Consider the following 26,466-nt stretch of genomic DNA (forward strand, 5'->3'; position numbering starts at 1 on the left):
TTAGTTACCTGATAAGTGGTTGATAAGCAAACACCAGTAGTTGAATAAATTGAGAGCAAGAAAACATCATCTTTGCTTCTACTGACGGAGGCATGTTATTGGTTTCTCTGGGGCACTCTCCCTTCCTATGTAATAAGGTAACACCCTCCCATTCTTTCCTATAAGCCCACTGGGCCCAGCTTAGTGGGCCTTAGACCATCAAAACACATGGGTTCCAGGCATCTACATGGTTTCCCTCAGTTCAGGCTTCTTTAAGGTCTAGCACTTTATGGACTCATATTAAAGAAATGGGGAGATGTGCAGGAGTTAGAAATTACCCTTTTTCCCCTCTTGACAGAATGCATAAATCAGGGGTGGCCTGTATACGGCAGGTGAAGTAGGGGGAGAAAAACATGAAGGCCAGGACTGGACCCTGCAAACAGAACACTAAAAGTGTACACATTTCCCATGCCTTATTTTGCCTTCAAGAAGAAGAAAGGTGCAGGTGGATTAAAGTGGGCAAGGCTGGGCTATCAGGATAGATTTATGGGCTCTCTGCAGACACCAAGAACATGTTGATTTACAAATGTAAAACCCACTGATATTTACCACAGGTCATAGCTCCTGGAACGCCACATAGACTCTCCCTGGGAGCACAAGCCTGTTTGATCTTGATTGGCTTCCAAAGTCAGAGAAGAAAACATCACCAGCCCACAGCTTTTGCTATTTTGGCTCCCCAAACAGACTTCTAATAGTGCTGCTGCAATAAACCAGGCCCAGTTGTTGAAAGACATAAGATTTGGAGGGAAATACTATTAATATTTTATAGTATAGTCCACAAGACATGTGTCACTCTCTAAACACTCCTGTATGTCAGTTATAGGATCAGTCCGGTAGCAACACAAGAAACACATTACACATTAGAGAGGCAACGATGGAGGAGCCTACATCTTACCTGATGACTACATTTAGACTTGGCCCTAGCGTCTTTTCTATGAGTGTGGTTCCTGCTCTTTCTGGGTAGCCTCAGTCCTCTTCTGAGCAGGCGTCTTCTATGGGGCTATAGTAGAAAGATCTGAGAACTGAGAGTTTTCTGTAGGCAGTCAGCAAGATAGGAACAAATAAGCAGCTTTGACCCCCGAGTGTGAATGTGATCACACTGACTTGACCCAACACAGCACACACACTGCTTACTAATCCTTCACACTGATAAAATTTCTCTTTAATTTTATTACTATTCCTCTCCACGAGAAATGTGCCTTTGCTTCCATTTTATAGACAAGGAACACAAAGTTCAGAGGATTTACACAGCCTATCTACACAGGACGTTTCAGAGAAGGCAGAAGATGCTCCTGAAAATGTTCTTTAAGCTTTGCTGGTTTGTTTTTCACAGAGATGTCTGAACAAGGTTCAAGGAATCAGAGATTGTGCTTTTATGCCTTGATCCCAACTCTCTAGTGTGGAGCTCCTGGCACTAAGTGGCCTTGGTCCAGGGAACACGAGCAGTGTAACCAGATTAGGAACCACTTTGAAACTTCTCTCTCTCTCTCTCTCTCTCTCTCTCTCTGTCTGTCTATGGTAAAGTTTCTGAAATATATGTTTCAGGTGGTTGGTCCATGAAACAGGGTAGGCTCTACTACACTGGCTAGGATGTGGCCTGGGTGACTCTGAGTTGCTCTGAGGGCCTCTGAGCTGCCAGTAGGAAGGCCCAAGTTCCATTAGTTAATGAGTGCATCTATCCAACCAGGCGAGTGGATGTTAGAATCGCCCCAGATGCTATCTTCAATGTTTAGCGGCAAGAATTCCAACTGAGTCAGAACGAAACTTTATTTCATTATACTTCCAGGTCTGGGAATGATGCCAGTGAACCGTTCTCCTTGACAGGTCTCTCATCACTTACAGCTCAAAGGCAAAGAAAAGTGAGCTCCAAAAGTGCCAGGCTACAGCCCTCCCTGTCAGATGGCAGCACCTCTCCAGAGCAGCTGAGCAAGAGGATGATAAAAGAGCTGGTACCACCTTATCTCTGAAGCCAACATTGATGAAAACTCCCCACTGGCTCCATTGCAAAGTCTTCGCCAAGGCATGGAGCTGGAGAAAGGAGGACAGGAATTCAAAGTCTATGTTAGCCATAAGCCAATTCTGACCTCAGCTATAGCTGGCTTGGTACTACATGAAGAAGGATTCTGAGGTTCATTGGAAAAGATGGCTAGAACCACTGAAACATAGGCCTAGAATGTTCAGAAATTTGATACCTATTTAGCATACACTTCATGAGATCTAAACTCTCCCTCACCCACATGAAGATGCTGGTGAAGACAGGCCAAAGACCTTGCAAAAGTTAGCTAATAACCTAGAGGCATAACCTGAGGCCTTAGGTTATACATTCCTATCTGTAGGAGCTTGTCTAGTCCTGGAAGTTAGTAGACCTCAAAACATTGTAGTAGTTCCAAGATAGGTATTGTAATACTAATCATATGTTTGTGATAGACAGCTGTCTCTTAGAGCCTCTCTACTCACTTCAATCCCAAACCATCTATCTTTCATTCATGACCATTTAAGCCCTTGGCTTGGTCAAATAATAGCAGAAATAAGAAGTGACTTATTCTGCAATTCGATTAACCCCTACCCAAGGTTTCCTCTGTGTGGTCTGCCAGTGCTGCCACAGGGAAGAAGGTCCAGTCAAGCCACAGTGATACAGAGGTCAGAAAGAACACACACAGTTCACTTCAACAAACACCTGTTGAGTTGGAACACACCAGACATCCTCCTTGGGGACTCTGTCACATGCAGGAAATGGGGACGTTTGGAGAAGGATTCCCCGGGCTTTGAATATTATTGCACTGTATGAAATTGTTGTCCTTTGTGTGTAAGGGTGAATAAAACTCCTTAGTAGAGCGAGCTCTGAGAAAACTAAGCTTAGAGGGAGCTCCTTCCTTCCAGTTGACGGATGCGGGACGTTTTTCAGGTGCTGAGAATAAGCTAAGGAGGCTTCTCAGCATGATTTTTACCTTATTATGAGAGAGTCTGATGACTAGATGTTAGTTTTACATTTAAACTGTCTTTTGGGAGAAGACAGAGATATAGAAAACTATCTGCTGAAGGCAAGAAGACCAACTCAATAAAGACATTATTTTTCAGCTAAGCAAACTGCAGGACTGGAAAGGAAGAGAGGAGCTAAACTGCTCCTGGTTTTCACTTCTGTTCACCTTTGTAAAGAATTACTGGTTTGCCGCAGAGTTACTTCCTCAACAATGGTTTGCATAGAATCGAAGTGAAATCCATGCATTCTTTCCTAAATTGAGAAATGCTACAGTTTGAATGTGTCTACTAAAGTTCCTGTTAAAAATCTTAATCCTCTAATTCAAATGTTGATGTTCCTGGCCCTGGGGAAGTAATTCAGGCTAGGTAAGGATGTAAGTGGGAGGAATGGCAAGACAGAATTGACCATGTATGCTCTCTCAGGCGATGGAGAGCTTACCAAATGCTGGCACCTCACTGAACTCCTACTCTCTACAGCTGTGAAATTTATTTCTTTTCATCATGAATTACCCAGTCTTGGGTGTTCTGTTGTAATAGCAAGAAAAGGACTAAGACAAGGGAGGTGACATTAAAGTACAAGGTTAATTTATTTAAGGACTGAAAAATGCTATAGAAGGAGTGATGTTGACTTTCCTCAAAAGGAAGGGGCATACTATCAAGATGTAGCTACAGGACAAGTTTGCTATAGGAACTGATAATGGAAATGCTTATACATGTTTATGAATGCTAGATGCAAGTCTCTGTTACCAGAGGAGTCTTCCAGACATCTCACGGAGAGTACAGATACTATAGCACAATGATGGTCTCGCAGCAGTGGATGGTCGGTGTCTGCTCAGAGTGCTCCGCAGCTCCAGATTACAGTCTGCCTGTGGCCACAGTGTTGTGGGGGCAACCATGACTGTGCATATAAACCTCCACTTCATTTGATTCTGGTTAGTTCCAACGAAAACAAGAAAATAAGCAAGTAAACACGCATCAGATACACAATTCAGTTACCAGGAAATGTGTGTGGAATAACTTACACAGAGATCCACTTTCCCCACTATAAATTTTATGAAGTGAAAACCAAAAACAAAAGTGAAAATCCAATGCTCAAATTGAGCTAGGCTGTACGATTTCACAAAGATTCAAAGACCTAACATGAAAAAATTCAGTATAAATATTTTGCTAATAATTTTATAGTTATACTAAAATGATAAGTCAGACATAATAATGGGTCCAGAAATATCTTACTGGAACTACCTGGCCTACTTTTTAAGGTAATTATGAAAAACTTGTAATTATATATAACTTGTATATACTTAGTATCAGAGAATACTGGTCCATAAAGAGATCTGTCAACATCCACACACACCTACTATGCACAGTAGAATGTGTACAATATTAGGCATGCACAGCAGCTAGCCCAAGTTTGTTAAACAAACCCCTATAGACTCCCATCCCAATTGGCACTGCAGGCTTCTTCCTGGGTACTGCTCTTCTACTGCTTTATATGGTGAACGGAAAATTCTGACAAGACCAATAGCTTTTCTTCCTGGTAAACAAACCCCCTTTCTTTCATATTTTATTAATGTATTTCCACTGTGAATGTCAGTTTATAAATCAGAAGTGGAGATGCTTTGTGGGTGTGGTAGTGGAGGATCCATCTGCTTCCTCAGCTCCACAATAACCAAGCAGCCACTAACTCTCTCTAAAGCTCAGTGGAATGTGTTTTATCAGATGACTTTGTCAAATGATTTCCAAGGCTAATCTTCTATGGAACCTTGGTTGCTTCATCAGTGGATCTGTGCGATTACTGTAGGAAGCTGAGTTTTCAATTGGGCTGGTGACTTCTACTCACAGGTCTTCAGAGAGCTTGGGAGCTCAGCTGATTCCCATGCCTAGGTCAAGCACAGCCCCAGGCTTCCTGTTCCATCCTCACAACTGTTCTGAGCACCGCAAGTCATCCCTGGAACACACAAACTAAGACGAGACGGGTAACGGTAAGGCCCTGCAGCTCTCCCCGACAGCCAGGTAGAGCACAATTCCCGCCTCGGCCAGTCCAGTTAAGTGTGTGCAGCAGTAGCTGGGCACTGTATGATGATATGAGGGGCTAACCAAAGGGGCACTCAGGGACCACTCTTGCTTAGCTTGAATGTTTCTTCTTTAATAAAATTATTAGTACTTCCCTCAGCCATCTCACAGTGCCCTTTGCATTTGATTTAAATAATTGCAATGATTGTTTAACTCAGTTATCAACAGACTGACTCCAACCAGACAGACTGGCAAACTGACACTTTTCCCAATCTACTCACTGTCTTTCCATCTATGAATGTAGCACCCAACAAAACAGTGTGCTAAACCAGGAACTTGCCAGTTTTTAGAAGAATAAGCAGGTCCAGTTTTGTAACATCTTGCTGGCTCAATATCTTCATCTATGAAATAGGCATTAAAAATAGTTCAGGCTGGGCATGGTGGCATACACCAGGAATCCCAACACTCTGAAGTCAAGGGTAGGTGACTTGCTGTGAGTTCTGGGTCAGCCCTGGGCTACAGAGAAAAGGAGACATTGTCTCTACTCTCACATACCCCAAAAAGTACAGTTAGGCCCTTGGGATGAGATTACTATTATTATTTCGCTAAATGGACATAATATTACACCACCCTCTTACTTTGTCTATTCCCAGAGTTAATGCAACTCTCCATTCTTATCAGAGAAATGTCTTTAGGCAACGGGTGGCAAGTCATGCAGAAATCCACAACTGATCTAAAGGATGCGAATGAACGTCAGTGGAGTTCTCATCCACAAACAGAATATTCCACTTCTGCATCACTTCCCCACCAGGCTCAGGTACATTGAAGAGGGAGAAGACAGATCGCACAAACAGAATATTCTACTTCTGCATCACTTCCCCACCAGGCTCAGGTACATTGAAGAGGGAGAAGACAGATCGCAAAAGCCACAGATCATAGAGAAACAGTATCTTCCAGACACCCTAAGACCCAACACTGTGCATGAGCTCACAGAGGCAGCTGTGCTTGCCTGCAGAAGTCCTTCAGACGAGCAAGCCAGTCAACGTTCTAGCATGGACGGTGGAGGGGCTCGTGAGCCCAAATCCCTAACTGAGGCGCTATACACAGCGGATGGTTTCTGGGGTCAGGGAATCAGTTTTCTCTAAGGATGTGGTACCTAGTCGGTTGACCATACTCCAGCGGATGGCTCCACACTCATGAGTATGTGTGCAGCACAAAGTGGATTCAGCGGGTTACTAAAAACAAAAAAAATCCAAAGAGGAAAGGAAGTTGGGAGAGATTAGAAAGGTCAAGGGTGGATCTGGGAGAAGTTAGAGGGAGAAGTGGGGATTGAATATGATCCAAGTACAGTGTATGAAATTCTTAAAGAATTAAAATATAGTACAATAGTCAAGAGTACTGGAAAGATCCCATTATTCTTTTAATTTTGAAGCACCTAACTGTACTGAGCATACAGTGACAGTCACAAGTTAGGAGCACACTGTGGATAATTTTACAACAATTGCCGGGAAATGTGAAAATTCTTGTTCAAACTCTTAATACTTAATTTCAGGGATAAAATCCAATATATTCATATTTACTTAGGCTCCTACTAAACAGTAAGTGAATTTGTTGTATTTTATCCTCACCTTTATCTTTCCAGGATTTCACAGGCTACAGACAGCAGCAGGAAGCAATGGAAAGCAGCTTTCTCTTTCAGGACTGAGCAGACTACTCACAAGGCACGGTCCTCACACTAACACCAAGGGAACAACTGAGGTGCAAACTCCAAGAATCTGGTTTGTCAACCATTCGCGAAGCTCAGGAGACAGAAAACCATCGTGGGCATCAGATCCAGGGCCTCATGGACAGTAAGCAAGCTATCTGCCTCTGAGCTGCAGCCCTCGCTAGCTTCAAGACTTTTAATTCTAACACGGGCTGACAGTATGGAGAATCTCATTCAGAAGCCAATGTTACTGCCAACACCAGTAAGGCTGAGGGAGATGCGGATACAGTGGGATTTAGTGCTCACATTTAGAAAACAAAGAAGTTGATGGGGACTTTGTGCATAAAAAAATGGTTTGCTATTCCCAAGAAAGAGCTTTCCTCCTCCTCAGAAACTGCTTGTTATCAAAGCGTGAGAGAATTATGCATAATATATTTTCTTGGGGGCAGGTAGGAGGTTCAAGGCTTTCATGTTCTTAAAGAGTTCCAGGGACCAAAAATAGGCTGTGAACTACACTTTTAGAATTGTTTGAAACATTTTTACTTCATCCATAAAAGGCTGTTTTGCTTGTTTGTTTTTTCTCTCATTCTGGCCAACAGGTGCCAGCGTTTTCCTCACACACAGTGACACTACTGGGGGAAGAGAAGGGGCAAAAAGTGGATGGGGCACCATTCCAAGATGACTGTTCCTGAATAGGTATCCACAAGCCAGCAGGCTTCCTCAAAACCATGCATGCACTGGAGTGGGCGTCAGAGTGAGAAGCTTCGGGAAGAGTTCACTTGCAGAGAAACACACTTCTAGCACGTCTATCAGGTGAAAGACTCAATGCATCTCACCACCTGGAGCCTCTTGGGACCAGAGGCCAGCCTGCATGTCTAGAGAGGATGTCAGCTAAGGAACAGGTCACTGCTCTGGTAGATGACCAGGTCTACAGTGCACTGTCACCCACAGTCAAGAATTCCTCCCCAGGACCAGGCTGCAGGAGGCTGAGGGAGAGAGCAGATCTGCCTCATCCAGGAGCCCCTCCCAAGTCCCAGACAGCCAGAGCCTGCCTAGTTCTTTGTTTCTTTACTAGTTTATCACAGATTCCCACTCAGGACACAACAGATTCCTTTTTAGATCCATCTGAAGAGCCACGACCCTCTCCAAGCAAAAAAAAACAAAAACAAAAAAAACAAAAAAACACTCTTTATAAGGGTCCAATCAATGCACTCCCATGCACCCCTGTTTCACACAATTTTCTTTATAAATTCAATGATCACGCTTTCTCCTCCCACCCCCATCCCCATAAAAGATTCCAAAGATACTATAGCACTTTTCTCACATAAAATAAGAAATCACATTCTTATAAAACATGACAGTGATGAAGCCTCAAACATCAGAGACAAGAGAACAGATCTTAGGCAGAGATGGAGAGTCAAGTTCAACCTCCGCTCTCTGCATCCAAGCTGAAGGAAACACCTTCTCTCTCACGCTTGCCAAGATCATAGCTCCTGTGGAATTCTGCATTGTGCCTGGGCGTCCTCCTGACACCTATCTTTTTAAGTTTGTGGCTAGGAGGTCTGCCAGGGCAGTGACCTCTCCTCTCTCTGTGCTGATCTTCACCACTTATTTACAGTATTGTTCGCTCTGTGACTACTGAATATTAAAAATGTTGTCACTAGTGTCAGAAATTTAAACCCCAGGGAGCAGAGTATTAGCTCGGAGCACTCCACGTCTGGACCAGAGCCAAGGTCTAAGCGTAACTTTGCAAACCCCCTGGGTTTCAGAGGGCTGGAGAGATGTAACACAGAGCCCTTTCACACATGCTTTCTGGCTGCTAAAATCTTCCTGACTGCATCTCAACTCATCTCTGAAATTGATTTGGGAAAGCTCATTTCCATTTGGACACTGGTTTCCTGAAAGGGGTAAGGACATGACCTAGCTCAGTCGCACATTTCTGAAACTGAGAACAGCGCTGCACAGAGAGGAGATGCTTCCTTCTGCGGCCAGGGGTCTGAAGAGTGACAGACGGTTCTCATAACGTCCCTCTTCTCAATGCAAGCGCCAGCTATACCACCTGAGAGCTTCGAGCCCCATGCCCGCACTGTTCTCTCCCTTGCAGCATCATGCAGGGTTAATTTTTACTAATTCAGTTTTTCCACACATTTTCTTCTAAATGAACCAATACCCAGGGAGACTGGCCAGAACTCCACTCCTCACGCCAATCCTAACTAGATCGCCAACATCCAAATATAATTTACAATCAACTACAGATCCGACCAGGAGCAAACAAAGCATGCAGCCTTTTGAAACAGTCGCCCACATCACGGGAACCCTTGCATGGGTTTCCTTCCATGTGCTCCCTCCAAGCCGGCTTTCTAGGCAGACAATAGAACAAAGCTACATTCTATTTCAGCCTGCTAATACCAGTGCACAGATGTGTAAGACAGAGGTTTACTCACCAAGCGTCCATAAGTCCATCTTCCCCAACAGCACACACTGCTTCTAAGCTGCTGCCACAGATAGGACTTAGAGTCGTGCCCCAGAAGGACAGTGTGCTGGAAGACCAGATGGCTCCCCAGTAAGCTTGTTCAAGAAACAGGTTTCCAGTTGAGCCATGTGAACAGAGACCCGCTGCACACCTTCGAATGGAATACGCTCCGAGTCCAGAAGAATAAGCATGTAGCTTTGCTTATGTTTATGGAGCTGAAGCCCAGGGGTGCTCCGATTGGCAGGAGTTGTGGAAAGATCAGCCAATCAAAGGGAGCTTCCATTTCAGGGAAACTCCTGCTCATTTATTTAGCATCTTCAGAGATCATCGGCTTTTCTGGGAAGAGCTTTTCTCTGATCTGATACTATAACAAGGAAAAAGATCACTTGTAATTTAATTTCCTACAATCTTTGTCAAGACACAGATAGCTCTCTTTCTTAGTCATTCTCAATGCCTCTCTGCCTTTTCCTATAAAGGACTTAAGAAAGAGAGGGAAAGAAGAGGAACAAGAAGGAGCTGGAGATAGTTCACATTCATCAGCCTCCACCTTGGTGGGAAGGAGGGTGGGGGGAGTGCCAGGGCTCAATAATTACTGATTCTGTTGCCATGGAAACAGACTGGCTGCAGCGAGTTGGATTCGTGTAGAACATCTGCTGCCAGACCCATAATCAACTGCAATCTCATCTCTTCCCCCCCCCCTCTACTTTTATTTGATTGTAATGCATTCTTCCACCTTCCCCTCACATACAGTTTCTAGACAGAAATGCTACGCAACTGCCTTTCTTTGTAAAATACGGCGTGAGCATCGGGGATGCTCACACATCCAGAAATGCACACAGAAAAGAAGCGTTCATCCCAGCAGGGGTCCCACGAGAGGATCCATACTCTGATTCCTGCTCAAGATGCAGATGAACCGAAACAGCTTCTACCCTAACTGAGATCCATAGGAACTTCTGACCTAACAAACGGGTGAAATATCTTTAAGAAATAATTATTACCTAATAGTCCTGGAAGACCTCAAATAAAAGTTTGTAATGGTGTCTCTCACAAAGCATTACCTTGGTGCCTAGAAAGCCTTTAAATATTGCGATGGTTGAACCAGAAGAATTGTGTGCACACGGAGTCTTAGACTAAGCTCTGTATTAGCGTTAGCACTTCACCAATGCACCAGACAGGAGTGACCTCCCTCAATTTTCTCAGCACATTTTCATTCCTCCCATTTATTCCCCTTCTGCTTGCTTTAAATTCTCCTGGTTGCATGCAAGGCATGATCAGAATTAATGTCAGATTCTGCATGTGCTGCTGTCTTTTTCATTACCAGCAGGGGCTGCCACTGAGCAATAAATGGCCCTGTCAGGTTCCTTCGAGAGTGGAATCTTAGACATCAATCTCTCATATACATGTCTGTATATACAGAAAATAACAACCATGAAAAAAATCAAAGCTATGCTATGACATACATGTCTACATATATATATATATATAGTTTTATATATATATATATATATATATATATATATATATATATATGCTAAGATCTAAGCAGATCTGCTGTCAATAGCAGCATCACACCCTTAAGAAAAACTGTCTATTCCATAAAGTTCACTGCAAGTATGAGACCTCTGTGGTTAACGACACAAAGCATCTTTCTGATAGGGCTGATACTGAGACAACCCACTGCATATCTCTGGCTCTGTGAATCAAGGTGACTTACCTACTCAGCACCTATCCAGTAGCTCAGAGCTCCCTCAGCTCCTACTGTAAGAGTGACAACTGGCCCAAATGCCATGCCATCCATTCCCTGGTGTTCATCTCTGCCCCACAAATCACAACACTGGATTTACTCCTTGAAGACTATATGTCCTATATCCCACTGTCTCTTTTGGTCACCGTGCACTTAGGAAGGAATTCTCACCAAGTTCTGCTTGTCAGATACCCAGCTCCAATACTGGCAATATCCTTCACTGTTTTCAGATTTCTGGTGCCGTCGACCGTGTAGCTTTTCTGGTAATCACCTTGTTGAAAACATCCAAATATTCATTTGCCACGCGGAAATATTTTATTCCACCCAGATCCTCCACCAAACAAAATCCATTTTTTTCCAGCAGCTATTGACTGTGTCAGGAAGGCAAGTGACACCCTAAGTGACAAGGCTTCTGCCCTGCAGCTCTTGGTCTTGAGCACAGCAGACTAAGACACAGGGCAGTGGACCTGTGGTGTATGGGCACAGACAGCAGGTTGGACCTAGTGACATCAGGAAGTAAGTCCTGGAAGTGACGCTATCTGATCTGAGCCAAATCCAAAATCTTAAAGCCAGTAAACTGGAGGGGAGAGGAACTGTATTTCAGATATGAGGAACTCACACCTACACAGGTGTGTGGCGTCTTGTCTGGGGCAAGGCGAGTAATCAGAGTCCTAGCCACTAGGCGAAAGCTCAGGTTTTATCCTGTAAGCAATGATAATCAGTTGTGGTACTCCATTTAAATGACTTCTTGCTCACCAACATATCAACTTGAAAGATCCCTTAGTTAAGCTTAATGATATATTAGCAGTCTATCAACGCGATTGAAGTAGTCTATTCTACAATATTCTTAATTTGTTGGCTTAGCCTAATGGACATGACAAAGCTCCAGGAAACATCTTAAGCATTTCACCTGGGTTAACCGATTTAGTCCTTACTACAACCCTGAGAAATATTATCACCATTATTACACAGGTGAGTGAACTAATAAGGTAGAATTTGAACACAGTTGGGATTTGAACCAAAGGATTCTGGTTTCAGTCTTTATAAATGTGCTCCATGGCAAACATCTGTATTACATTGCAGACTCCTGGGCTTTATTGCTTCTTCTAAACCAAAACCTCATGGAACAGGATCCCAAGAACTCCAGAGGATTCTTAAAAACAATTCAGTTTGAAGATCACTGCAGACATACTTGTACAGAGGAAAAGATGAGCAGTCTTCAGTGTATGCTATACAAAAGGGCATTATTTTGAGAATGGGTGTGTGTGTGTCTCACTTTTTCAGGCCATCTCCAAAGACCCATTCTTACAAGGACAAGGTCAACTTTATTGTGGAGACTGTAACTTCCTGTAACATTGTGGGACTCAAAATTAACTCAGGCGAGTATTCAGCACACTAGGGTACTCAGTAGCTACCGTAGTGAACAGGCTTATGAAGAAGCACTGAGGCTTCTAAATGCCTCATTTGCCAGGTGGAGGGGTTTTTACAGCAACCAGTAATGAGCTTGGTAGATCCTGAAGTCACAGACAGTAAGTGAAATGCTGTAATCACTTCGAGCAACATTATTTCCCCAAGAAACTAAATTTTGAGTCAAAATGCAAAGCTGGTCTGCTAATATTTTTAAAGCTGAAGTCCCATGTATTCCTTCTTGTTTATTTAATCAAAGGTGACCAAAGTAGTTCTTTGACTAGCCTACTTACTCGCAGATCTAATTTAGAAAAATAACCAGGCTCTCTGATATCTCGAGAGGGACTTTTCCTAAGAAATAGTCACCAAGGAAACTTCCATGACTTCCTGTGGAGTCCTGTCCAGTAGTCCTGCTGCTTAGACCACAAGACGGATGGATACTCTGTTTAGCTCCCTGGGTCTTGGTAGTTCTCTCTAAGCTGGGAGATGGAAGAGCATCATAATTAGAGGTACCCGGTATCTCGGTGAATTCAAAGACAACTCCTTCTACTCAGCTATGCACTGAGCCAGTGATCTTTGCTCTGTTTTGAGTAAGCAATACCACTTCCCTAGTTCTGAATGTTCCCAGGCAGATTTTATGCTTAATTTATTTCCAGAAACATGATTGTTTAATGTATTACAGATACCTTTGTAATGCTGTTAAACTCTGTTAGGTGATAAACTGTACTTTTCCCCCCACAAAAATACAGTAATTGCTACAGAATGTTTTCTAAACTGACTATTCAAATTTACAAAAAAAAAAATAAAACAAAACAAAAAACCTGATACTTGTTTCATTAAGCATCAAAAAAGGAGAAAGATGGTTTTATTTACTTCATTGCAAAGAAGTAACAGTACTAATAACCAATCCATCTGTTTTCAAACTCTTGGTCTAAAACATGTTGCTTCTATACCTTCAGCATCTACTTCATCCATATGCACGTGAATCATGACAATGAACATGGTGATGATGACCTCACAGTGAAAAATACAGTTCTGCTACATGGCTTTTTCTTTGGCTGGCTGGGTCTCTCTATAAAGTCTTGAGGGTCATGTCGAGCTTCAGTGAAATTCCAAACAGTGTGTATGTATTTTTCAACAAGTTTACCTGCAACTGCATCTTCATCTTCTCAATACACCTCTCTTGTATACACACCACACACTACGAACACACCACAATCTATATACATCACACACAAATACTGCATACATACATACCACATACACACCACATACTACACACACACCACAATCTATATACATCACACACACATACTGTATACATACAAACATACCACATACACACCAGATACACGCCACATACACCACAGACACACACACACTTCACTTCTAAAACACAACCATGCTGACTACAGCTTAGACTAGTCCATGTGTATAAGGCTCTCTGGTCAGAAATGGAGACGCCTCCTAAATGAATGAAGGCAAAGTTACTACTGACTCAGTTTACCTCATTCCAGAGATATGAGAGATAAAGCTGTCCAGTCATTTGGGCTGAGTAGTATAATAATGTGATTATTTTGCATAATATATTTGAAATACAAAAGCAAAATCTTAATTGAACAAATCAGAGTAACTTTTTTCCTCAGGGGAACAAGATCAATAAGTGCCCGCAGAATTATTCTACACAAGGATAGCTGCTTGCTGTCTCACTGACACGGAAAGACAATCATAAACAGAACATACAAAACCTGACACTCTGCCACTGTATCATGAGGTGCCAGGCCGGTAAGCTCTTTGTGACAGGGCCAGACATCCAGAGGGGCACAAAACCAGCAGCAAATGAATGTGCCCATTTCCACAAGCTAACATCATAAGGTCTCCGCTTCCAAATGGAGAGAGTGAGGTTCAACACATTTAAGCGCCTTGTTGTCAACCTTGTATCTAGAGTTGGGGATTTTCAGAACAAAGACTCCAAAATCTGTCTGAGGAGATAGCATGACACTGTCACACAACTCCCAAAGCAAGCCGCCAGAGCGGGATTGCTCCCACTGCATCGAAGGCCGAGTTACTCAAAATGCGGCAATAATCTGGCAGTATTTCTTCAGACTTTGCTATAATGTTATTTCCCATGAAAATGCCCAAAGTGTAGGCAAATTCTACAAATGCTGTGAAATAAAACCAGATCCACAAAATACAAAACCATTTTAGAACCCACACCTTCCTTCATTCCTCTCCCGAATGACAGGTGATTTCCACTCGCGGGTTAGAGGGCAGGTATGGGACCTTTGGGACAAGGCAGGCTTGACGGGATGGAAGGGGCTGACCTGAGGAACATGCGAGAACGGAGGGGAGGACTGTCTGATGTGACACATTTCTAACAATCCTGGGTGTCTTGGAAAGGAAAGCTGGGAAAATTCAGAGCTCAGCATCTTGCCAATTCAAGTTTTCCAAACATGCCAGGGAAACATGTTCCAGAATTGAATGCTGGAGAGAACAGTGCCAAAGGAGAAATGAAAATGCCTAAATTCTCAGTTCAATATTCCCAAGCGTGTCCCCAGCAATATGGTGGCAACAAGCTACCGGGTCAACAGCAGGCTATTCTATCACGATGCAAAACGGAATCGGTCTCTGTGCCATTGTGAAAAGGGGGTTTTGGGGGCTCTTACCACACTCTTCTCAGTTTTCAGGCCTTTGTGGAGTTCATCTTTCCTAACCCTCAAACACATCAATCTCACATGGAAGTATTTTCATCTTGAGGAAGAAAACACTAGTTTTTGATATTCTCATCCTAAAGACTAATTTCATCCAAAATGTTAAAGATTAAATCTTGGCTACTCTGTTTCATCAAATTTGTAAGCACTAGAGGCTACTGCTTCCTTAGACTTTGCTGTTTGGGTTTGAAAGGCACATCAGTAGGCCAAACGCGACATATCCTGATCCTGTTGCTGCATCTGAGTAGGGTACAGTAGGCCTATGGGAAGGATGACCAGAGCGAAACAGAAGAGGAACAAGAAAATGGAGCAAGAGAGTAGACTCCTTCACTCAGCAGGTAAAGACTAGAGCAACATGCAGGAGAGAGTTAACCAACCAGAATCAGAGAAGCCACGTGGGAGATGGAGACAATGCGGATGGGTTTGCGACAGACCCAACAGTTCTTCAAAGAAACACAGCGGGCTGTGTGCATAGGGGTGCTACAAAGAGCAAAGATGTCACCTATGGGATTCTAAAGGGACATAAAAACAGTTATTTTTATTTTAACCTTAGGTAATGAAAGTGGCTTTCTCAGAAGTTAGCACTGTTACAAACATGTGTCTGAAGTTGCAATGAATAGCAGCAAGACCTCTCAGCACACTAGAGACATGATCCCGACAGTGTGCTTGGCCGCAGCTAAGCACTGCTGCCCTCACAATGATGGGCTGATTGATCTCAGCCCCAATCCTTCCCCATCAACTGCTTCCAATAGCCATATGTCTTCAAACTGTCCCCCACCCACTTTCAGCTAAAGGCACCTGTGAGCCACGCCCCCTGGACAAATCATCTTGACTAGGTACTTCCAGCCTTCACAGGGAACATCCCCTACAACCTTCATTAACAGAAGTTAAATTCATATAAAACATAATCTTTTTATCACTTTGCTACTGTTTGCATATTTAAGTTTCCAACTTCAGAATGTGGTTAGGTTGATGATACAAATAAAAAATTGGTCCCAAGAGCAATATGCAATCCACTAATACGCAGGACAAAAATGTTCCTCTGCTCTGTCAGGTCCTCCCAGGGAGAATATCAAGTGCGGTTTCCAAATAGCTTGTCTACAGTTCTAGCAGCTCCCCGGCAGGCACGAGAATTATGGCGCAAATAGTTCAAATAATCACCAGTGTTGAATCATGGATAAATGTTCTTGCTTGGGCTGCTGTGGAATCTATTTTATACTAGACATCTAGGCTCTTCGGAAAGTACACTGAAAAAATATATCTCAACAAAAACTTCAGTCTGGGGTAAGGCAACTGGTCTTAAACTAATATTTAGAAAGCACTAATAGCATGCATTCATGTGCTGGTGTGTGCTTCTTTCAAGTCTTCAGAGTTGGTTAATTTTTCCTCATGTATTCCATTGTATTTCATTTTTCCCCAGCCTCTCATAGACTTGTTTTCTGCCCAATGAGCTCTGAGTCATAGGTCAAAGCTCTCCTAAAGGTAGTACTTTCTGTATCTTTGGGTCATTTCTGTATAATGTAGATGCTATTGCTTTGCCCATTCTGTGAGGTTACACCCACCCAGAGCTACCCCGGGTACCCTTTAGAACTCAATTTATTATCTAAACCCCAGGAATGCCTCTAAGTGCCAGATGGAGGATGCTTCAGCCATGATACGGATTGTTCTGCTCATCGTCATGGACACTGAGGAGATGAGGATCTCTGAGAGCATCCTGGTGACTCATGGCTTGTCTTCCCCGCCTCCTACTCCTACCGCTGCGCTCCAGCCTGAGCAGGAGGAGGGTGTTCTGGGAAGCACTCCTGCCCATCCCCCACCACGGAAACCCAGCGGTGTCCTTTCCTCCGACACTTGCACATCTGCTTAGTGCTTCTTTCCAGTTAGTGAATAGATTTTGAATCCAGTCGCAGATGACTTCTGATTTTAGCACCAATCAGTTTCAGGATAAGATGCCAGGCACTGGCTGAGCTACTCTGACCAGGCTGTATTTCACATAATAATCAACAACTGTAGTCAAAGTTTAACATGGAGGACCAAGGTCAAGAAGCCCCCCAAGACTCGCAGAACCACTGATGGGACCACACCTGTAGCCTGGTAACAATTCTGCACCCACAGAAGCACACATTTCCTTTTTCTAGAATGAAGAGCATGCATATTTCATGCAATTGTAATCTTGGAATAAACTAAAAAATAAACACAGTGTAGAAGAAGTCCTTGTTAAAATCACTTAATCGTCTATGTTTTGACATAGTTGATATGTATTTTTGCATCCTGTGTCCTATATTCCTCTTACATAAAGTGTTTTCTGACATTTAGATAGTCACAAAAACTCTGAATGATGGAAAATCCTAACATAGAAAGAAATGTATTCATAGATTACTTTCATATACTTGCTGCTTTATGGGGGGCACTTTTCTGTTTTTCCCTTGAAGTCATAGAGATATAAACAACTGTGAACACACGCTTGTTTCACTGTCACTCCGCCTACCACACACATGACTCTCGAGTTCTAAAGACCTGCTTTGTAGTGGAGACCGTCAGGTGCTGGTTTATTTCCTAACAAGAACTTTATCTCCACAGACTTTTGAAAGGTTTAGTGAAATGTCAAGGTTTCTGGCAACACACAGCAAGGGGTTACCCATGGTCCATGATGGTTTGCCAAGGACAAAAAATAATGCAGCTCCTCTTTCGTTTTTCGGGAACTTGTGGTGTTCCAGGAAGCCAACCGCTTAACCAGCTGGTGGCCCTGATCCTTGGTGGCACAGTGATGTGTGGGGTGTGAGTATGCTTGTGAACCTCCCAGCTTCCGTTCTCCTTGAGGTCACAGGCCAGTGCAGATCATCAAGAGGCTTTTGTCAGGTAGTAAATTCCACAAATGAAAATCTAGAGGTGTTTTTAATACGGAATAAGATCTTTATCTTTTCATCCAGAAATACCAATCTCCCCCTCCCCGTCTTCAAGAAAACCATCACAACTAAGAGGCAGACTTTCCAGTCCTGTTTTTGCCTTTCACTTGTTGGCTTGATCTGTTCAAGTGCTGTAAAGTACCTGTGGAAGTAGTATCAGTCTACTGAAAAACAGAAGCGTTTATTAGCTCCTATCCTCATCAATTTCATCCAACTTAGTCAATATCTGTTGACCATTTAGACCATTTATAACTTTTATTTTGCTTTTTGTTATATATCCTGGGGTAAAGAAGTAAGAATTGGTTCTCTAGAATAGAGTTCAGAAGAAGAGGGCAGAAAGAAAGGCTAGATAATTGTGTCCAACCTGAGACTGTTTTCTTTACTTTCTGGAATTCTACAGTGGAGTTTCAAGGTGGTATGAGATGGGTCAGGAGTGATGTGATCCTCCTTTGAACCAAAGACAAAAAAAAAAAAAAATGAACCTATGGTTGTGTATTCAGTGCAGCAAGACAAAAAAAAAAGTTAAGGCGTAGAACAATGGGGCAGAAGGATTGAAAGCTCAAGAGCTCTTGGGCTACAGAATGAATTGAAGGCAAATTTGGACAATTTAGTAAGACGTTAGAATGAAAAATAAAGATGGACTGTGGATGTAGCTTAGTAAGGGATTCCTAGCATGTGCAGGGCTCTGGGTCCAATCCCAGCACATTACAACCAAAACTGTATATATTTCAGTTTTCATTGCCTGCCTCAATGAGAGGGCCTGCAGAAACTGAAAAGTAGGTATCAAAATAAATAAATAAATAGATAGATGGATAGATAGATAAATGAAAATTAAAAAGGATTGAGAAGGTTTTGACAGCTAGGAGACCATGGACAAAAACAGAGATTTGGAAGTGCAAAGAATACTTAAGCAAAAATCAAGATAATAAATTGTAGGCTAGCCAGGGCTGTATGACTCGATGACAGCCACACTGTTTAGAAAGTGTTTTGGGACAAAAGTCCAGTTTTGCTACAGTACAAGAGAGGAAGCTGAAGTGTTTGAGGATTTAGTGGTGTGTGTGTGTGTGTGTGTGTGTGTGTACCATGTGTTTGCCTGGTGCCTATGAAAGATAGAGCAGGGTGTCATATCCCCCGGAACTATGGTTAGAGATGGTTGTGAGTCACCATGTGGATATTGGGAATAGAACCTGGATACTCTACAAGAAAGCCAAGTGCTCCTAACATCTGCGCCATCTCTCTAGCCCCTGAAGAGTTTTGAAGGTGGTGAGATAGCTAAGGATCGTCCAAGCCCAGATTCAGGAAACAACAAAAGGCAAACAGTCTGCAGAAGGCATGGAGACTTCTGCAGAGTCACAGCACCAGATGGCAGATGGCCCTTTCTCAGATACTGGCAGTTGGTAGGATTGGAGACCCCCTAGGAAGGAGAAGTAAGAATCAGAGACCATTCCAGTCAAGGAAATGGATAGGCCACCAAGGGGCTCTTAGAGTTAGAGAACACTAAAAGCCAGATGGGACGAGAACAAAAATGACAAGACTCATGCTTGACTTACCAGCTGGAGAGGTCTGTGGACTAGCAATGCAAATGGAGTTCGAAAGACTCAAGGGACTTTGAGTGGGCAGGAGGATGTAATACAAGAGAAAAGCAACAACAAAAGGGACAGACTTGAGGAAATGTTTATGCTGAAGATGTTAGAAAGTGGTAGAGGCAGCATCGCCTGAGTCCAACATGTCAACGACCCCAGGACCACAGAGGCAGGACAGCCAGGCTGTAGGAATATGGGATGGGACTAGTTCTGGGGAGAGATCCTCCAACCTGGCAAACAGGAACTGGCTGCTCCTCTAGACAGGCACCTGCAGCAGGGACAGCATTCTTTCCTGGAGGATTTGCCCGCAGAGACAGAACAAGGATTGAATAAGACCTCAGAAGAGGAAGAGCATTGGGAAATATATAAGGATAGGGATGGCTTGGTTCAGGATGAAGAGAAGAGATTAGAGTAGGAGAGATGCAAATAAACATGGTAAGGTAAGGTCTAGTTTGCCATTGGCTGTGTCTGCCTTTTTCATCGGAACTTTATCCCAACCTTACATTCACATCAGCTGTACAATTCTGACCCCATTTTTGTCCTGGACGGCATGTGTTGTAGACCACTGTGCTCTGGGCACGGGGTGGGCCTCCAGAGTTCACAGCATTAGTGATTGCTCACAGTCCACTCGTGGGCCACTGGACCTATGACCTTTCTGTAGTGGAGTGAGGAGAAGAGCCATACCCCACCACACTCCCTTCGGGGGCTATCGTGTAGATAATAATTGCTGACAGTGGCAATCTGTTCTTTGGTGGTTGACATAGAAGTTGCTCCTACCTCAGCTATGTTCCTGCAAGAAACTCCAATTCAATTCATTGCTTCACAAAGCTAGACTTGAGTAGAATCATTTCTTTGGTCTGTTGTTGAGGCTCTGTGCTAGATGAATGAATGTTAGTTTACACCTCCCCAGGAAAAGTTAGGCAACAACACAGCATGTCTTTTGTGGCTAAAGAGGTATTTCAGTGTGAACTATGCACTCCTGAAGGTTAGCGTCCTGATTCTCATTTTGAGCATAGTTTATAGTTTCGCTTATCTTTGATTTTTCTAAAAAACACACTAGTAATTGAATCAACAATAATTATTTTGTATCTTGCATATAGCTTTTCTCCACATAGGTCTCTGCATGTGTATGAGTACTGTGTGGATCCTCTGCACCTGTGTGCCCTTTGCAAGCCACCATATGAGAGTCTTCACAGGGGAGGACAGGAGACCACTAGGGCCAAAGCGCTGCAATGAAGAAAAAAAAAGCCTGAAATTTGGGACTGTTCTTCAGAGGTCTCTCTGCATTCATCTTTCAAAGCTGGTAGATTCTGTGACTATACAGATTTTCAAGGGCCAACAATTAATTTATAATCAAACTTCTCTTCCTTTGCTCTGATATACTTTTAGTGAGGGGAGGATAGAGTTTTCAGTAGATGAATATGTAAAAAGGAAAAAGGTAGAAGAAGGTAGCTCTGTGAAGGTGCCTGCCTTGGCATGATGCAAGTGTAAGTGGGGGCTTCCGTGCATTTGTAGGGCACTGAGAGGAAGAGATTGGTAATCACTAATAGAACTGATAGCTGGCAGAGCAGCATTGCAGAGGTGGCCAGGAGAGCACAGTTGAAAGCACAGCAGAGCTGGCCATGCAGGTGTCTGGGACACAAGCTCTGCCCGGGAGACTGGTGGTGAGGGCAGATGCTAGCCAACTATGAAGAGAGTTGAGGTAGAACCCATGCTTCCCTATGCCCCTTCTGGGACCTTTCCACTTCCAGAAGGCAGTGCTTTACATACATTAGTATGAGCCAGAGGGAACAGCTAATTTTGCATTGCATAAATGGTTTAATATTGGCCATTCCAGGTGGTTACATCTCAATCGGCTCATTTAACACTCACAGCTATTCTATTAAGGTTCGTATTTGACAGATAAAGAGACAAATAACAAGACAGGTTAATCACCCAATAAGGAAATGCTGGAGCTGGGACTGAACTCCATTCTATGGGCTCAGAGTCAGTACTGCTAGACTTCATGACACTATTTTATCAGGTAAGTGATCACAGAACAAGGCATGTAAAAGAGGAAAGAGTACTGTGGAAAAGGCAGGAGACTGTTGGGCATCCGTGGTCAGTTCTGATGGCTAACCAAGGGCGCACCTATGTGCCACACAGTTATAAAGGTGAGCCATTTCACATTGCTGAGTTCTGAAAAAGGCATACAAGGCCGGGTGGTGGTGGTGGTGTATGTCTTTAATCCCAGCACTCGGGAGGCAGAGGCAGGCAGATCTCTGTGAGTTCGAGGCCGGCCTGGTCTACAAGACCTAGTTCCAGGACTGGCTTCAAAGCAGCACACAGAAACCCTGTCTCGAATAACCAAAAAAAAAAAAAAACCAAACAAACAACCCACATAAAAGTAACAAGTAACCTTATACAACCTGAGTGGGCTGGCTTTTAAAATGTATCAGTGTGTGTTATGTGTGTATGTTTGTGTGTGTGTATGACTGCGAGTGTACACAAGTGTGTGTGTGTGTGTGTGTGTGTGCATGGATAAAACAACAACTGATGAAAAGAAAGGTCGTGAATTTGAAAGAGCAAGGAGAGATAAATGGGAGAGTTTGGAGGGAGGAAAAAAGGGGAAAATGCAATTATAATCTCAAAAATGGAAGAAATAATTTTTTAAATCATCAAGTTTAAGATGATTTCATAGGGTTCTTTCTAATCCTCTATTTGGGAAATCTTAAAACTTGCCTTGGAATTTTCAGGAAGAAGCTAGAAGGGGGAAGGGGCAAAAGCTGAGGGGTGGGTGACATCATCAGGTCTCCCGCACCAGCTGACTCTGTTGTCATGTGCTTTATAGCTTGAAAATTCTAGGGACTACAAAGTTGTGGCAAACTGTTAAACATAGATATCTTTTACTCATAGTCTTTTTCTGGTACATGCACAAATAAATTTCTATTTATCTGAAACATCCAGAGAACAGCCGTACCTCACTGGTGTCTGTTCACTTAGGCTTAAGGGCAAACATCCTGATTGCTCAGTGTCCACAATAAAACAAGCCAGGCAGACTTTCTGCCATGCCTGAGGTCACTGACATAGCCATTTCACGCAGACCTTGCATCAGGATAAATCACCTACGTGGAAACAGCACACCTGGGAGAACCACAGCTTTCACCCTCTGCTGCTTTAAGGGCACTTTGCAGCTAGGATGTCTTCAGACAGAATCCCATGCTCCGTGATTCATGAAATGGAAATCTGGCATTCTATGCCAATGACATTTCCTTCGGTGGCAGTTCAAGCAGCAAAAATCCATATGCCACTCACTTCAGATCCAGCCATGCCACACCAACGGGTATGCCAACTAGAACTAAGGAACATGGGGACCAGAGCCCGCCAAGAGAGCCTACTGCCTTAAGCGCTGCCTAGACACAAATTATATCCTATGTGTGTGTGTGGGGGGGGGGTGTCTGAATTATGCCATTCTGGGGATAATGCAGTTTTCTCCTAATTTAATAGAACACTGGAAGCAAAGGTAAAACACAGTTGGCAATTTTTGTGATGAGCTCAACACGCTCCCATTTGTCAGCTGTGAAGCTCCGCCCTCACACTCACATTCTTGGGTCTGGTGGGTGGCACCAGTCTCCTAGAAGGGATAGTTAGTCAAGCTGTGTTTGTCCTCTGCACTGGAACATCTCTTGACAGCCATCACGGGAAAAGATAAATGTTATTATTGACATTATTTCCCCTCTATGGCCCGGAAATAGGACAAATGGGAGACTAGAGGGGGAAGACTAGACAAGCTCCCTGATTGCGAAGGTGTGGGGGTTAAGCGCAACTAACAAATTGGAAAATAAAAAGGGTTCCAACTGGGCTATTTGGAAAAGAGAAACTGAGTTTATTTTGCAGTGGCTCAATTTCTCGGATGCTATCTATCACTTTTCATAAAGCTATACTGGGAAAAAAATGATTATTACTGCAACTTTAAGCAACCAATGGCAAAATTATTGTATAAGTCTCTCAAGGTATTGATACTGAAGAAGGAATTTGATGTATAGATTTAGAAGAATTTACTGATAGAGCTTATTGACATCTTAGGCATGATGGGTTACTCTGTTGGCTTGCTTTGTTTTTTGATGAAGTGTCTAGGCTGACTTCAGACTTGCTGGCTTTGGACTCTTGATCCTCCTGCAGCTACATCCAGACTGCTGGGATTATGGCATGTGCTTGCATGTCTAACCAAGACAACTCTTTAGTCAGCAGAACTGCAAAAAACTTAGTATCTCTGGTTCCAGGAAACTGAGCAACAGAACAGTCATTCTATATTAAAGTGATGCAAATCATTTCAACTTTTGGCCAGAAGGACCATTTTAAATGATTAGTCAGATATTTCTGATCATTCATTCAGGATGTAATCCAAATTAATTAAGCAGATACTTACAAATCATCTAGAGAACACAGAGACAGGAAAGTTCTGCATCCATTAATACATCATCGTAATTTGGAAAGTTAGATTTATAATTAAATAACTACTGTAGAGTTAGAAAGTATTTTCCAGCAGAAGTTTTGAATTCTGCATTGTGGAGGCAGAGGTGCAAAGCTTCCTACTGCATAGAAAGGGAAACGGTAACTATCACACTGAGGTGGCGTTTGTGCAAACTCCTAAAGGATAAGGAGACTCTCAACAGGCAGATGGGAGAAGGCATTTCTGGCAGAGAGAATGAGGATGAGCTATCACAGAGAGATAAAAGTGTTGCAGCGCATACAAAAAACCAGTGGGCATTCAGGATGTGTTGGCAGCCTAGGAAAGGTAGAGAGTGAAAACACGGGGTAGAGGCAGGAAAAGTATGTTCGCTTGAAACTTTCTGAGTTAGGTAAGAGATTAGAAGTGACAATCATGCGGTCAGACCTGTGTTAGGAAACGTTTGCAGAGTAAGAAGACTTCAAAGACAGAAGCTAAGTAAGTGTAACAGCTTGTGTCTTAGTTACTGCCATATAGATGCTGTGTAACAAGCAGTCCTAAAAGTTAAGAAGTGATTCTTATACTCATAGGTCTATAGGTCATCTGAGATGGCCTTTTTGGCTGACCCTCTAACTCTGTGGGTTGACTACAAAAAACTGCACCCCATATGGCTTAATCTGGCTTTATGAGCCAAGATGTAGACATAGAGATAGCTGTGATGTCTGTATAATAGTTGTGAGGTAATTTTGAATGTCTTTTTAAATCTCAGGCACAGTGCAAGACTCTTAAAAATATAGACAATTTGAAGATCTGCTCCCAGGAAACTTGAGAATTAATAGTTCATTGCCATCCATATGTGATGTGGGAAGTCCGTCTGTATGTGCGTTGCTTTTATTGGATAATGAATAAAACTGTTGTGGCCAATGGCTTGACAGAATAGAACTAGGTTGGGAAAACTAAACTGAATTCTAATAGAAAGAAGGTGGAGTCAGGAGAAGCCATGTAGCCGATGCCATGGACAGATGCCCTGGAACCTTGCCAGTAAGCCACAGCCATGTGGTGATACACAGATTAACAGAAATGGGTTAACCAAAGATATAAGAGCTATCTAGCAATACACTTAAGTGATTAGCCAAGCAGTGATTTGAATAATATAGTTTCTGAGGGCTTATTTCGTGATCTAGGCAACCAGGAATAAATAAGCAAATTGGTATGCCAACATGATCAACTATATTCACATAAAACCTGAGAAAGCCTAAAAAGGAATTCTAGTTGGTAGCAGTATTTTCTCAGGTGGGCTCTGTTTGCTAGAAGCAAGCAGAAGCACAATTCTTTTAAGAGAAAACTTCCTGACTTAAGGGTAGTAGCAAAAATTGCACGGCCCCTTTAAGAAGGTTTCCTGGTTTACTAGCTCAAATGCTTTGACTCTTTTGGGAGGTTCAGCTATAGAGTATTTAAATGGTGTCTTTGAGCAGAGTGCTACAACTTGTTTAATGGCAACATAGATCTGCTATGTGCCTAAACATCGGGCAATGTATGTGGTTCTCAGAGGCAGCGATCACGCCTCTGCCATGTTGGACTAGGTGGAGTAAGCAGGTAGGGCCATGTTGGTCCTAGCCATGTGCTCTTAGCATTAAAAATAAGGTACTTCTGGTCAGAAAATAATTACAGATACACAATAAAGACAGATTCAAATAAAAACGACCTGTAAATGGGTCATAGAGTTGGAAAATTGTACGTAGGCTTAGGAGAGAGAAGAAAGCAAGTATAGAGAGTTATAAAAAAAAGTAAATGGTTTTTTTTAAAAAATAAAACAAAGTCTTTAAAGACACAGAATATAGACAGTCATAGATTAAAAGGAGTAAAGAAAAATAAGCCACATAAAGATGGAAAATACACAGAGAGTCTGGATTATGTATATTGTTGTGTTTTCTTTTGTTATTTTTTGACTGTGAAAGAGCTAAGTACAGAGAGACATTTCATTGTATGGGCTGCTAAGCTAAACCAACATATATCTTTTAAAGACATCATGACTTCAGAATTTGGGACTAAGGATTTGTTGCTTTGGAAAAGAGGTTCTTCTTTTGTTTCCACAGAAGATGAGAACCTGTGGATTTCTTTAGGACTAATGTGGTTTGATGGAACAAGACCCTCTGAAAGGTTATTGTGAACACCCCCAAAAAATTGCTTCGCCCAATAAAAAGGAGGAAGCAGTTTGGAAAGAACTACACCCAAATTTCCAAATATTGTTTATAAATGTTTATTTTCATTTAAAGGGGGATATGCTGTAGAGATGGATACTTTGTATTGGTATGATCTTGGTCTATTGATACAAATTTTAGGTCAATTTTGTTATATGTATATTTATGTTCTTGATAAAGGTATTGTGTTTGTGCAGCTCATTAAAGATGTAATGTATAATTAAGAAATATAGGTTAATAGTTATCTATAATAGTCAAATTTGTAATCATGATAGT

General features: G+C 42.6%; 1 protein-coding gene across 9 annotated transcripts in view; it reads right to left on the reverse strand.

The window, feature by feature from the left end:
- The window catches only part of Elmo1 (engulfment and cell motility 1), a 532,076-nt gene that overhangs the window by 123,653 nt on the left and 381,957 nt on the right, over positions 1–26,466 (reverse strand). Inside the window, exon 1 of one of the 9 annotated variants that reach the window (XM_075970135.1) lies at positions 9,181–9,762. The exons of the other annotated variants lie outside the window; for them this stretch is intronic. The gene's annotated coding sequence lies outside the window, so the exon portion shown is untranslated. Of the gene's footprint in view, positions 1–9,180; positions 9,763–26,466 lie in introns of those variants that run through there. 9 annotated transcript variants of the gene reach the window in all.

This window comes from Microtus pennsylvanicus, chromosome 4, assembly GCF_037038515.1.
Source record: "Microtus pennsylvanicus isolate mMicPen1 chromosome 4, mMicPen1.hap1, whole genome shotgun sequence".
NCBI classification, from domain to species: Eukaryota; Metazoa; Chordata; class Mammalia; order Rodentia; family Cricetidae; genus Microtus; species Microtus pennsylvanicus.